We start from the raw sequence: 14,356 nt of genomic DNA, 5'->3' as shown, positions 1-14,356 counted from the left end.
ACAAGGATGTGGAGAAAAAGGAACCCTTGTGCACTGCTGGTGGAAACCTAAATGGTGCAGCCACTGTGGAAAACGAGTTTTCTCAAAAACAGATCTATGCTCCCATGTATTTATCACAGCATTATTTACAATAGCCAAGTGTTCAGTGATAGATAACTGGATAGAGATATGTGTATACACCTAGGGAATATTAGTCATAAGAAAAAATGAGATCTTGCCATTTGCAACAACATGAGTGAGCCTAAAGAATATTTTGCAAAATGGAATAAGACAGTAGTACCATAGGATTCTCCTTATATGTGGAATCTAAAAACAAAACAAACCAGTCAAACCTGTAAGTACAGAGAACTGTTGGTTGCCAGGGCTGGTTTGGGGGTGGGGGATAATAAATGAGCAAAGTGGGTGAAGGGGAGGGAGATACAAGTGTCTATAGAATGAATAAGTCACAAAGATAAAAGGTACAGCAGAGGGAACATGATCAGTGGTATTCAAGGGTTATATGACAATAAATGGTAACTACACTTGTGAGCACAGAATATATAGGTTTGTCAAATCACTATGTTGTACATTTGAAATTAATGTAACATTGTGTATCAACTGTATTTGTTTTTTTAAAATTTTTAATGGGAAATAAATCAGAATGTAACAAAAAAAAAAGTGGTTTTCATGTTTTAGAGCAAAGGATTAGAGGTGTAAGAAACCGTTTTTAAATTTGTGTAATGAGTCCTAGAATTACTCATATGCCCTGCACCATCCTTATGTTACTTTCAACAACAATCCTAGGTGGGTACTGTAATCCCTTTTTTCCCAAAGAAACAGATCGAGAGAAGTTAATTTCTCCAGTGTCACACTAGTCCGTAGAAGATCGGAGACTTGAACCAAGGGAGTCTGGAACCCATATACATACTCTCAACTGCTATACTACCTACCAGTTAGAAATCTGACCTAGGAAAACAATGAGCCCTTACCTAGATTTCTTTCCTCATCTAGGAAAGAAATGGATGCTAAACTTAGATGATCTTTCAAAATCAGTATTCTGTGCTAGATAGGACTATAGCTGTGAATAAGACACCCTTTCCATAGAGCTTATTTTCTAGAAAGGAAGGCAAACTAGTGAATGGGAGCCTAGTGTATCCTAGGAGGCCGAAACAAATGGGCACAGTAACTGAGAATAGGGAGACTTGCTTTGGGTTGAGAGGTTGAGGAGTGAAAAGGACTCCAACATGCAGAGAGGCAGGGAACCCAGTACAGCAGAGAGAAAGGCACACACAAAGGCTCTGAGTCCAGAAAAACCTTGGTGTATCAGGACCATCAAAAGCATGAAACAGCTGAATACAGTGGCAGGGCCCCATAACCTAAGGCCTCCCTTATAGGTGCAAAGGGAAGCCACTGTAGGGTAAGCCAGAGATAATGTGTTCTGGTAAGAATCCATTTTGGCAGCTGTATAGAAAAGTGGGTTGGAGAAGGAGACTTAACTGGAAACCCAGTTAGTGGTTTCATTTATGCAGCCCAGAAGTAGTGATAGTGGGGATTGGAGGATGGTGGGCAGGTGTTAAGGATGGGACAAGATGTGTGGGCTCAATAACATTTATGAGAGTATCCAAGGACTTGTGTGCGTAGGATTTTAGGGTAAATCCCCAAATTTTTGGCTTGATTAACTGTCTGGAGTACCATGCAATGAATGAGAAAAGTTGGCAGAAGTAGATCAAGTTCTCTCTAGACATGTTAAGAGAGATGCTTCACCAGCCTGCAGCCAAATGAAGAGGTGTTACAGGCTGCTGAATACTATTCTAAAACTCAAAGGACAGGTCCGGACTGGGATAGGAATTTGGAAGACATGCCTCAATGACCTGTGTGTCTAGATGGCTCCTGAAACCAGGAATCTAGATCACCCAGGAAGATAATCTGGGGCGAAAAGGGCTCAAGACAGCCTGGAAAACTTCCAACATTTTAGAGACTAAGTAGAGTAGGAGCCAACAAGAGACCATCATTTTTCTCCTCACCTGGCCATAGGTTTTGTCCTAAAAGCAAAGAGGAGAACATTTCAAAATGAAAGGTATATCAATTATCAAATGCTAAAAAATGCTGACACGCTAAGAAATAGAGGACAACATAATAGAGGTGGTGATGGTGACAAAATTAATAAATCCTATGGGAAAATAGGGTAGAAGCTAGATTGGGGAGAAATGAAGAGATTAAGAGATGACTCAGAAATCGCACTGCTCAATGTAAAGTATGTCCAGGGATGATTGTTATAGGATTGTTTATAGCAGCTTGAAACTGGATCTCTATCAGTAGTGGAATTGTTAAATTCATTATGATGAAGCCTTTCAAAGTAATATAAAATAAGGAGCTATTGATTCTGAATAGGAAAATATCAAAGTCACTGAGTAAAAAATATATATATGTATATATTCTATATAGTAGGATTCTGTACAGATGAATCCTACTATTTTCTATATACGTATACATATTCTATATGTATATATGTATATATATGTTCTACAACTTGCTTTTCTTTTAGTAGAAAATAGTAGGATTCATCTGTACAGAACATAAGCTATCTTTATAGGTAAATCTGTATGTAAGTTAACAGGACTAGATCTCTGAGGAAATATTTCTAATTATAGCAGGGACTTCTGGAGAAGGAGGGTAGGTAGAGATTTTCTTAGTTTTATCTGTAAATGTTTTAACGTATCATAACAAAAATGGGTTATAGGCTTCTGACTTTTGGTTTTGGCTCATACCATGATCTCAGGGTCATGAGATCGAGCCCCGTGTCTGGCCCTGTGCTCAGTGTGAAGTCTTCTTAGGACTCCCTCTCCCTCTGCTCCTTCTCCCCTGTGCTCGCTCTTTCTCTCTAAATCTTCCAAATAATAATAATAATAATTAATAATAATAATAAGTGAATAGAATGTAAAGAAAGGGAAACAATTTGTAAGACTCGTGAGAAGTTTTGTCCTAAAGTAAAGCTGAGATGTGGGGTTAATAAATCCTTTGTGTTTAAGATAACAGGTTTGCTAGCATGCAAATGGAAATGCTGTAGAGGTAGAGATTGATTTCGTAGGAAAAAAGGATACCTGATAAAAGGAATTCCTTGTGTAGTCAACAGAGAATGGGATTTGGAGTACAGTAGAAGAGACCAGTCTTGAATAAGAGGAAAGTCATTTCTTTCCACCATAACCAGTGAAATAAAGATGGGTGTATGAGCACCTAAATATGTAAAACAAGTTTTAACAGACCTAAAGAGAAAAGAGAGCAATATAATAGGGGGGACTTATATCAGTGGACAAACCATCCATACTGAAATAAAATTAAAAGAAAACATTGGCCTCAAACAACACATTAGACCATATAGATAGGTTATATAGCACATTCCATCCAAAAGCAACAGAACACATTTTTCTCAAGTGCACATGGAACATCCTCCAGAATAGATCATATTAGGTCACAAAACAAGTCTTTAAGAAGACTGAACTCATATCAAGCATTCTCTTCCAACTACAGGGATATGAAGATAGAAATAATTTATGAGAAAACTCTGTATGTGGAGATTAAACAATGGGTCAATGGGTCAATGAAGTCAGAAGAGAAATACATTGAGACAAATGAAAATGGACTATAAACCAAAACTCATTAGGACACAGCAAAAGCAATTCTAAGAGGAAAGTTCATACTGCTAAATGTTTACTTCAAGAAACAAAAATCACCATTTAACTTTATACCTCAAGGAACTAGAAAAAGAATGAACGAAGCCCAATATTTAGGCATAAACTTGAGGTAAGCGAAAACTAAAACCATGTACTCTGAAAGCTAAATCATGAAATTGAAGATTATATATATAAAAAAAAGGAAAGATATTCCATGCATAGATTGGAAGCATTGATGTGGTTAAAATGCCCATACTACCCAGAAGCAATCTAGATCCAATGCAATCCCTGTCAAAATACCAGCTTTATCTATTTATTTTACAGAATCAGAACAAATTATACTAAAATTTGGATGGAACCATAAAAGATCTTGATTAGTCAAAACATTCTTAAGAAGATGGTTAGTAGCACAATTACAGATCTCAACATATACTAAAAAGCTATAATAAAAACAGTATGGAACTGGCACAAAAATAGACTCATAGATCAAATGGAACACAGAGCCCAGAAATAAACCTGCCCTTATATGGTCAATCTACAACAAAGAGGCCAAGACTATACAATAAGGAAGAGACAGTCTTTTCAATAAATGGCACTGGGCAAACTGGACAGCTACATGCAAAAGAATAAAACTGACCCACTTTTTACACCATACACAAAAAATAAACTCAAGAATGGGTTAAAGGCCTAAACATGGGACCGGAAAGCATAAAACTAGAACACGGACAGTAATTTGACAGTGGCCATAGCAGCATTTTTAGCTAAGCAGCCTCCATCAAAGGAAACAAAACTGAAAATAAATGATTAGGATTATACCAAACTATTGGGATTACACAGCAAAGAAAACCAACAAAATGGAAAGGCAACCTACTGAATATAAAATAGTTTCAAATGATCAACAAGAGGTTATTATCTAGAATATAAAGAAATAACACATCAAAAAAATCTAATTTAAAAAAATGAATAGAGTGGGGGCACCTGGGTGGCTCAGTAGGTTAAGCATCTGACTCTGGATTTTGGCTCAGGTCATGATCTCGGTTCTGAGATCAAGCCCCATGTTGGGCTCTGTGCTTAGCTAGGAGCCTGCTTGAGATTCTCTCCCTCTCTGCCCCCACCCCATTCTCTTTCTCTAAAAGTCTTTTTTAAAAAAATGGGTAGAGAATCTAAATAGACAATTCTCCAAAGACAACATACAGATAGTCAAGAGACATATGAAAAGATGCTCAACATCACTCATCAGGGAAATGCAAACCAAAACCACAATGAAAAAAAAAAAAGAAAACAAAACAAAACAAAACCAAAACCACAATGAGAGGTCATGTCATACCTGTCACAATGGCTAGAATAAAAAGATAAGAAATAGCAAATGTTAGTAGGAGATGAAGAAAAAGGAACCCTTGTGCACTGTTGATGGGAATGTAAATTGGCATAGTCACTGTGGAAAACCATATGGAAATTCCTCAACAACAACAAAAGAACTAACCTACAATTCAGTGATTCCACTACTGCATATTTACCTGAAAACAAACAAACAAAAAAAAAACAATTTGAGACGATAGATGCACTTCTAGGTTTATTGAAGATTTACAAAAGCCAAGATATGGAAACAACCCAAGTGTCCAACAATAGATGAATGGATAAAGATGTGGTATATATACATAGACTACTAAGCCATTAAAAAAATAAAAAGGAAAGAGAGAGAGGGAGAGAGAAAGAGATGAAATGACATCTTTCCATTTGCAACATGGATGGACCTAGAGGGTATTATGCTAAGTGAAATAGGTCAGAGAAAGACAAATACTATAAGATTTCAAAAAAAAAAAAAAAAAGATTTCGCTTATACATGGAATCTAAAAAAACAAAACACCAAAAAACAGAAACAGATCCATAAACACAGAGAACTGATGGTTGCCAGAGGTGAGGGAGTTGGAAGGATGCACAATATGGGCAAAGGGAGTGGGAGATACAGGCTTCCAGTTACAAAATGAATAAATCCTGAGAATAAGAGGTATAGTATAAGGAATATAGTCAATGGTATTGTAACAGAATTGTATGGGGACACATGGTAGCTACACTTGTGGTGAGCTCAACAATAATATATACAGTTGAACCATAAAGTTGTACACTTGAAGTTAACGTAAACGTGTGTCATCTACACTTCCAACAAACAAATGCTTTGATGAAGTGGGGAGAAAAGGAGGAAAAAATGAAGCCTACAAGTTGGAAGGAATAACAAATATCAGAGCATAAATAATGAAATAGAGACTACAAAGACAACAGAGCAGGGGCATCTGTGGGGTTCAGTCAGTTGAACATCTGCCTTCAGCTCAGGTTGTAATCCCAGCATCCTGGGATCGAGTCCCACATCAGGCTTCCTCCTCTGCCGGGAGCCTGCCTCTCCCTCTGCCTCCCTCTCTCTCATGAATAAATAAAATCTTAAAAAAAGGGGATCCCTGGGTGGCGCAGCGGTTTAGCGCCTGCCTTTGGCCCAGGGCGCGATCCTGGAGACCCGGGATCGAGTCCCACGTCGGGCTCCCAGTGCATGGGGCCTGCTTCTCCCTCTGCCTGTGTCTCTGCCTCTCTCTCTCTCTCTCTGTGAGACTATCATAAATAAATAAAAATTAAAAAAAAAAATCTTAAAAAAAAAAAAAAAGACAACAGAGCAGATCACTGAAACCAAGAATTAGTCCTTTGAAAGACAAAAGAGACAAACCTTTAGATAAACTCAAGGGACAAAAAAAAAAAAAAAAGGAAACTCAAAGAAATGAAAGATGTTACACTGATACCACAGAAATACAAAAGATCTTAAAAGGCTGTTGTTAATAATTATAATGGGTCAACAAGTTGGATAATGTAAAAGACATGGTTAAGTTCCAAAAAACATAGAACCTTCCAAGATTCAATCAGGAAGAAATAGAAAATCTCAACAGACTGATTGCTCAGAAGGAGTAAAACATCTCCCAACAACAAAACAACAACACTTCATGACCAGATGGCTTCACTAGTGAATACTACCAAACATTTGAAGAACACTAATCCTTCTAAAACTTTTCTAAAAAAATAAAAATAAAACAATTTTTTTTTAAAAAAAAGATGATGATGATGAAGGAACACTTCGAAACTCTTGAGGCCATAATTACCTTGATGCCAAAACCAAGACAGGACATTGCAGAAAGGAGAAAACTATAGGCCAATATTAGCAAGCTGAATTCAACAATACAATAGAAGGATCATATACCATGACCTAGTGGGATTTATTCCAGGGATGCAAGGATGGTTCAGAATCCAGAAAAGTCAACAAACATGGTATGCTACATTAACAAAATGAAGAATACATCATTGTATCAATAGATGCCAGAAAGCATGATAAAATTTAACATCCATATGATAAACACTCTCAGAGTAGGTATAAAGAGAACATATCTCAACATAATAAAGGCTGTATATGAAGAGTCTGTGGCTAGCATGCAATGCTATTATGTATGAAAGCTTTTAGTCTAAGATCAGGAACTGGACAAGGATTGCCCCCTCTCACAATTTTTATTCAACACAGTACTGAATGCCCTAGTCAAAGCAATTAGGCAAGAAAACTTAATAAAAAGCATCCAAATTTGGGCAGTCTGGGTGGCTCAGCGGTGTAGCACCGCCTTCAGCCCACCCAGGGCCTGGTCCTGGAGACCCAGGATCAAGACCCACATCGGGCTTCCTGCATGGAGTCTGCTTTTCCCTCTGCCTGTGTGTGTCTCTCATGAATAAATAAATAAAAATCTTAAAAAAGAAAAAAGCATCCAAATTGGAAAGTAAGTAAAATTGTCACTATTTGCAGATGACATATTATATATAGAAAACCTTAAGGACTTTACCAAAAAATAACTATTAGTATAAATGAATTTAGTAAAGTTACAGGATACAAACACTAATATAGAAATCTTTGTTTCTATACACTAACGAACTAGCAAAATATAGAAAGTGAAATTAAAAGAAAAACCATATGCAAAAAAAGTCCCATTTACAATTCTATAAAGAGAACAAAATACCTAGGAATAATTTAACAAAGGAAGTGAAAGACACATACGCTGAAACTGTAAGACTCATGAAAAAATTGAAGAGGACACAAATAAGTGGAAAGATACTCTGCCCATGGATTGAAAGAATATTCTTCAAATGTCTGAAATAACCCAAAGCAATCTACAGACTCAATGCAATCCTCATCAAAATTCCAAAGTCCTTTACAGAAATAGAACAATCCTAAAATTTTTATTGACCCACAAAATAGCTAAAACAATCATGAGAAAGAAAACCAAATCTGGAGGCATCACCCTTCCTGATTTCAAACATTACGATGCTATAGTAAATGAAACAGTGTGGCATTGGCATAAAAAATAGATATATAGATCAATGGAATGGAATAGAGAGCCCAGAAGTAAATCCATGAATAAAGATGCATGCAAATGTAAGTAGAATTTTGGGTTCGGGGCAAGATGGAATGGTCATCTGATGATTTCTGTTTTTCTTTTTCTTTTTCTTTTTCTTTTTTTCTTTTTTTTTTTTTTTTTTTTTGGTTTCTATTTTCTAAGATGAAAGTAGGAGGAACAAGCAGGCAACGTTAAAGGAGAAAGTATGAAGCCATCTTCAAAATGGAGAAGTATACCATAGTTTCCAGGCAGAGTTGAGTGCTGATGGAAGTTTGTCAGGATTTCAAAAACCTGTTCTGTGCTTCTCTAGCCATTCAGCTGCTTTAGGTCAAGCAATCAAAGGTGGAGAGTCAGAAAGCAAACAGGACAGAGTTTTAGGAGGGAAGTCCAATAGAGGGACTAAGCAAATGAGTAGACCATATTTTCAGAGGATTGGCTACACTGCTGCAGTCTTTTTATAAAAGAAAATATTCACAGCTGGATAAAAGGGAAAGGCAAAACCAGGAGGAGCCTGGTGGAGTTGGAAAAAGTGATAGAGTCTAGGGATCAGAGATCCTGACAAGGTTAAAAAAAAAAAAAATGGTGGCAGTGGGAGTGATTGAGCAAGTAGACAGATGAGACATGGTGGTCAGGGCTGGATTTTAGAGGGTAATGCAGATGCCAGGGAAGATGAGGACTAAGTGGGTGGAGAGGTGGAAGAGGAAAATTGTTGAAACTCAGCAGGTCAAGGATTGGAGACCAGGGAATTATATGGGTTGCTGAGAAAGAAAATGAGAATAGGGAGAAGAAGAGTATGAGGTGAACCATCTTCACTGAATAAGGGGGTTGGCCGACAGCAGAGGGCAGCCATAGAGAGGGTAAGAAGTTGGTATAATGACATGAATGAGTATCAAAGGAGTGGAAAATTTTTCAGAAAGTGGTTTATAAGGGGCACTGGAGGGCAAGCACAAGATCCAATCACCTCCTGACTCTGAATATGTGGAATGTGAAAGCTTAGGGAGGAAGAACCCTTACAAAATTTCAGTTAGGGAAGGAGTAATATTCCAAGAACACATTAAGGATAAAGAGAGGGCTCCTGATCTAGATTCCAGCAGGTCCTTTGAAAAGGATTGGGAGGGAGGGAAAAAAAGGTAGGGCAGGATGTGGTCAGATTAGGGGCATTGCTTCTAATCCTGGCAGTACATTGGAAGGCCTTAGAAGGTTTCAGAGCTTTAAGCAACTAGTTATGTACAGGAGAAATCCTATAAGGATATCAACTGATTTTTCAGCAGAAACTTTATAGGCCCAAAGAGAGTGGCACAACACATTCAAAGTGTTTAAAGAAAAAACCTGTAGCTGAGAATACTTTATCCAGCAAGACTATCATTCAGAAGAGAAGAGATTAACTTGTTCATCTGGGAAACTCTAAGGAATTCATGACCACTAAACCAGCCCTACAAAAAATATTAAAGGGGAATCTTTGAGGGGCAAAGAAAGACCATAAAGTAGGAGGAAGAAAAGTAAGAACAGAAGCATTAAAAATTAGTATACCTATAAAAAACATCACTCAAAGGATTCACAAAAAAAAAACACAAAAAGGTCATAAAGTATGATATCATATACCTAAAAATGTGGGAATGAGGAAAGGAGTGTAGAATGGTTTCAAACTTTAGTGACTGTCAACTTAATGTAGACTGCTATATGCGTAAGATGTTATATACAAACCTAACAGTAATTACAGATCAAAACCCAGTAAATATCCAAAAAATAAACAGAAAGGAACCCAAGTTTATCACTAGAGACAGACAACAAACCATGAAAGAGAAAGAAAATAGAAGAACTACAAAGACAACTATGAAACAAGAAACCAAATAGTAATAAGTACATACCTATCAATCATAACTTTGAATGTAAATAGAGTAAATCCTCCAATCAAATGACTCCTCCCAGGGCACATCATCTCTGGGTGGCTCAGTGGTCGAGCATCTGCCTTTGGCTCAGGCTGTGATCCCAAGATCACCTCAAGATCCTTGTGCGGAGCCTGCCTCTCCCTCTGCCTAGGTCTCTGCATCTCTCATGAATAAATAAGGTCTTAAAAAAAAAAAAAGACTCCTCTCTTTGCATGTATCTGTAGGTCTCTCGCAGGCAGCAAAGCGAAGGGATGGAAAATTTATTATGCAAATGGAAGTGAAAAGAAAGCCAGGGCAGCAATACTCATGTTGGACAAAAGAGACTTTAAAACGAAGGATCCTATATAATCATAAGGGAATTATCTAACAAGAAATAAATATTTATAAAGATGTAAATATTTATGCATCTAACATGGGAGCACTCAAATGTATAAAGCAGCCTAATAGCAAAGGAAGTAATCAATGGTCATACAGTAATAATAGGGACTTTAATACCCCACTTACGTCACTGGGTAGGTCATCCAAGGTCAACAAGACACAGTGCCTCTGAATGATACATTGGACCAGATGGATCTAACAGATATTCAGAACATTCCATCCCAAAACAGCAGAATATACATTCTTTTCGAGTGCATATGGACTATTCTCCAGAACAGAACACATATTAGGCCACAAAACAAAATGAATTTAAAACAATTAACTTCCAACCACAATGTTATGTAACTAGAAATGAATAAGAAAAAAAAGTCTGGAGAACACACAAATACACGGAGGTCAAACATGCTACTAAACAATGAGTGGGCCAACCAAGAAATCAAATGGAAATAAATACATGGAGACAAATGAAAATGAGAACACAATAGTCCAAAACCTTTGGGATGCAGCAAAAGCAGTTCTAAGAAAGAAGTTTATAGCAATACAGGCCTACATCAAGATGAAAAATCTCAAACAACCTAACCTTATACTGAAAGGAGCTAGAAAAATAACAAGCAAAATCCAAAACTAGCAGAAGGAAGGAAATGATAAAGATTAGAGCAGAAATAAAGGAGGTTATATTAGACATAATGAAAAAAAAGGATGTATGTGGGAGGGGGGGGGAATAGATCAATGAAACCAGAAGCTGGTTCTTTGAAAAGTTCAATAAAATTATAAACCTTTAGCCAGACTCAAAAAAAAAAAAAAAAAAAAGAAAGAAAGGACTCAAAATCAGCAAGAGAAGAACCACCAACATCACAGAAATGCAAAGGATTATAAGAGGATGTTATGGAAAATTATATGCCAAATCAGACAACCTAGGAGAAATGAATAAATTACTAGAAACATAGGACCTCCCAAAACTGTATCAGGAAGAAATAGAATACCTGAAGAGATCAGTTACCAGCAATGAATTAGTAAACAAAAAATTCCCCAAAATTAAAAGTCTAGGAACAGGTTGCTTCACAGGTGAATTCTACCAAATATTTAAAGAATTAATACCTATTCTTCTCAAACTATTCCAAAAAAAAAAAAAATAGAAGAGGAAGCAAAACTTCCAAATTCATTCTAGGAGGCCAGTACTACTCTGATACTGAAACCAGATATAGACACTACAGAAAAAGAGAACCATAGGCCAATACCTCTAATGAAAATAGATGCAAATATCCTCAACAAAATATTAGCAAAAAGAATCCACAATACATTTAAAAAAGAAACAATATATTCAGGTGGGATTTATTCCTAGAAGTGTAGTTCAATATTAGCAAATTAAGATTATCATATCAACAAGGATAAAAATCATGATCAATTTCAATAAATGCAGAAAAAGCATCTGACAATTTCAATATCATGATAAAAAATAACAGAGTAGGCTTAGAGGGAACATATTTCAACATAATAAAAGCCATATGTGAGAAACCCACAGTGAACATCATACTCAATGGTGAAAAACTGCTTTCCCCTAAAGTCAGGAACAAAATAAGGATGTCCCCTTTTACCACTTTTATTCAACATAGTACTGGAAGTCCTAACCACAGCAATCAGACAAGAAATAAAAAGGCAGCCAGATTTGTAAGGAAGAAGTAAAACTGTCACTAATTGCAGATGACGATACAATCTGTAGAAAACCCTAAGAAAAAAAAAAAAAAAAAACCCTAAGGACTCCAAAAAAACTACTAGAACTGATACATTCATATGGTACCAAAAAAAAAATAAAAATCAATATACAGAAATACATTGCATTTATGTACATTAGTAATGAAGTAGAAGAAGACCATTTATAATTGTACCACAAAGAATAAAATACCTAGGAATCAGCCCAACAAAGTAGGTAAAAGACCTATACTCTGAAAATTATAAAACACTGAAGAAACTGAAGATGATACAAATGGAAAGATATCCCATGCTCATGAATAGACAAAATATTGTTTAAAATGTCCATACTACCCAAAATAATCTACAGATTTAATGTAATCCCTATCAAAATACCAATAGCATTTTTCATAGAACTGGAATAATCCTAAAATTTGTATGGAAACACAAAAAGACCCCAAATAGCCAAAGTAATCTTAAAGAACAAATGGAGGTATCACAATCCTGGATTCATGATATACTACAAAGCTATAATAATTAAAACAGTATGAAAATGGCACCAAATAGACACATAAATCAATGGAACAGAATAGAAAACTCAGTAGTAAACCCATACTTATATGGTCAATCTTTGAGAGAGGAAGCAAGAGTATGCAGTGGGGGGAAAAGGCCATTTCTTTAACAAGTTGTTTAGGAAAACTAGACAGCTACATGCAAAAGAATGGGATTGGATCACTTTCTTATACTGCACACAAAAATAAACTCAAAATGGAAGAGACCTAAATGTGAGACCTGAAGCCATAAAACTCCTAGAAGGGAGCATAGGTGGTGATTTCGGACATCAACCCTAACATTTTTTCTAGATAGATCTTCTGAGGCAAGAAAACCAGAAGCAAAAGTGAACTATTGGGACTACCTCAAAATTAAAAAGCTTCTGCACAAAAAGACAACTTAGTGAATGGGAGAAGATATTTGCCAATGATATATCTGATATAGACTTAGTATCTGAAATACATAAAGAAGGGATACAACTGAATACCAAAAAAAATAAATAATCCAGTTAAGAAATGGGCAGCATACATGAACAGAAATTTTTCTGAAGATGACACAGTTGGCCAACAGACACATGAAAAGATAGATGCTCATTAAAAAAAAAAATTTAAATTAAAAAAATCGTACTACTGGGTACTTACCCAAAGAATATAAATATACTAATTTGAAAAGATATATGCACCTCTATGTTTATAGAAGCATTATTTATAATAGCCAATACACACATGGGCACACACTAGAATATTACTCAACCATACAGAATGAAATCTTACCACTTGCAACAAAATGGATTGATCTAAGTGAAATAAGTCAGAGAGACAAATACCATTTGATTTCACTCATGTGAAATTTAAGAAACAAAGAAAGAAAAAGACAAACCAAAAAATAGACTCTTAACTATAGGGAATAAAGAGGGTTACTAGAGGGGTGCTGGGAGGGGAGAGAGAGGGGGTTGATGGGTGAAATAAGTGAAGGGGATTAAGAGTATACTTATCATGATGAGCACAAAGTAATTTATAGAATTGTTAATTTATGATACTGTACATTGAAGCTAATGTAACACTATGTTAACATGTTGAAAAATTTTAAAAAGTGGTAAAATTAATTATATCTTAAAAAGTTAAGGGGACTCAAAAGATGTAAAATATGACAACACATGCATAAGACATGGTGGGGAAAGTAAAAAGGAGGTTCTTTTAGATTTTAATTTAAGTGACCATCAACTAAATATAGATTGTCAATTACTTAGAATGTTACATATGAACTTCAAGATAACTGCAAACCCAAAACCCTATGACAGATACATAAAAATAAAAGTCAATCACAAGGAAAAGAACAAGGAGGAATAGAAGAACTACAAAAACGACCATAAAATAACTAATGAAATGGAAATATATACCTGTCAATTAATTGTAAATGGTCTAAATGCTCTAATCAAAAGACGATGATAGGATTAAAGAAAAAAAAAGGACCCATTTGTATGCTGGCTACAAAAAAAAAAAAACTCATTTCAGAACTAAAGACACATACAGATTGAAAGGAAGGGATGGAAAAAGATAACTCCATGCAAATGGAAGAAAAAAAGCTGGAGTAGCAATACTTACATTGGACAAAATAGACTATTAAGGTTTTATTTACTTGACAGAGAGAGTGAGAGCACAAGCAGGGGGAGCAGCAGAGGGAGAGGGAGAACAGGCTCTCAGCTAAGTAGGGAGCCCGATGTGGGGCCCAATCCCAGGACCCTGAACCTGAGCAGAAGGCAGATGAGCCACCCAGGCACCCC

Source organism: Canis lupus, chromosome 11 (genome assembly GCF_011100685.1).
Source record: "Canis lupus familiaris isolate Mischka breed German Shepherd chromosome 11, alternate assembly UU_Cfam_GSD_1.0, whole genome shotgun sequence".
NCBI lineage: Eukaryota > Metazoa > Chordata > Mammalia > Carnivora > Canidae > Canis > Canis lupus.
This window is presented reverse-complemented; position numbering follows the sequence as displayed.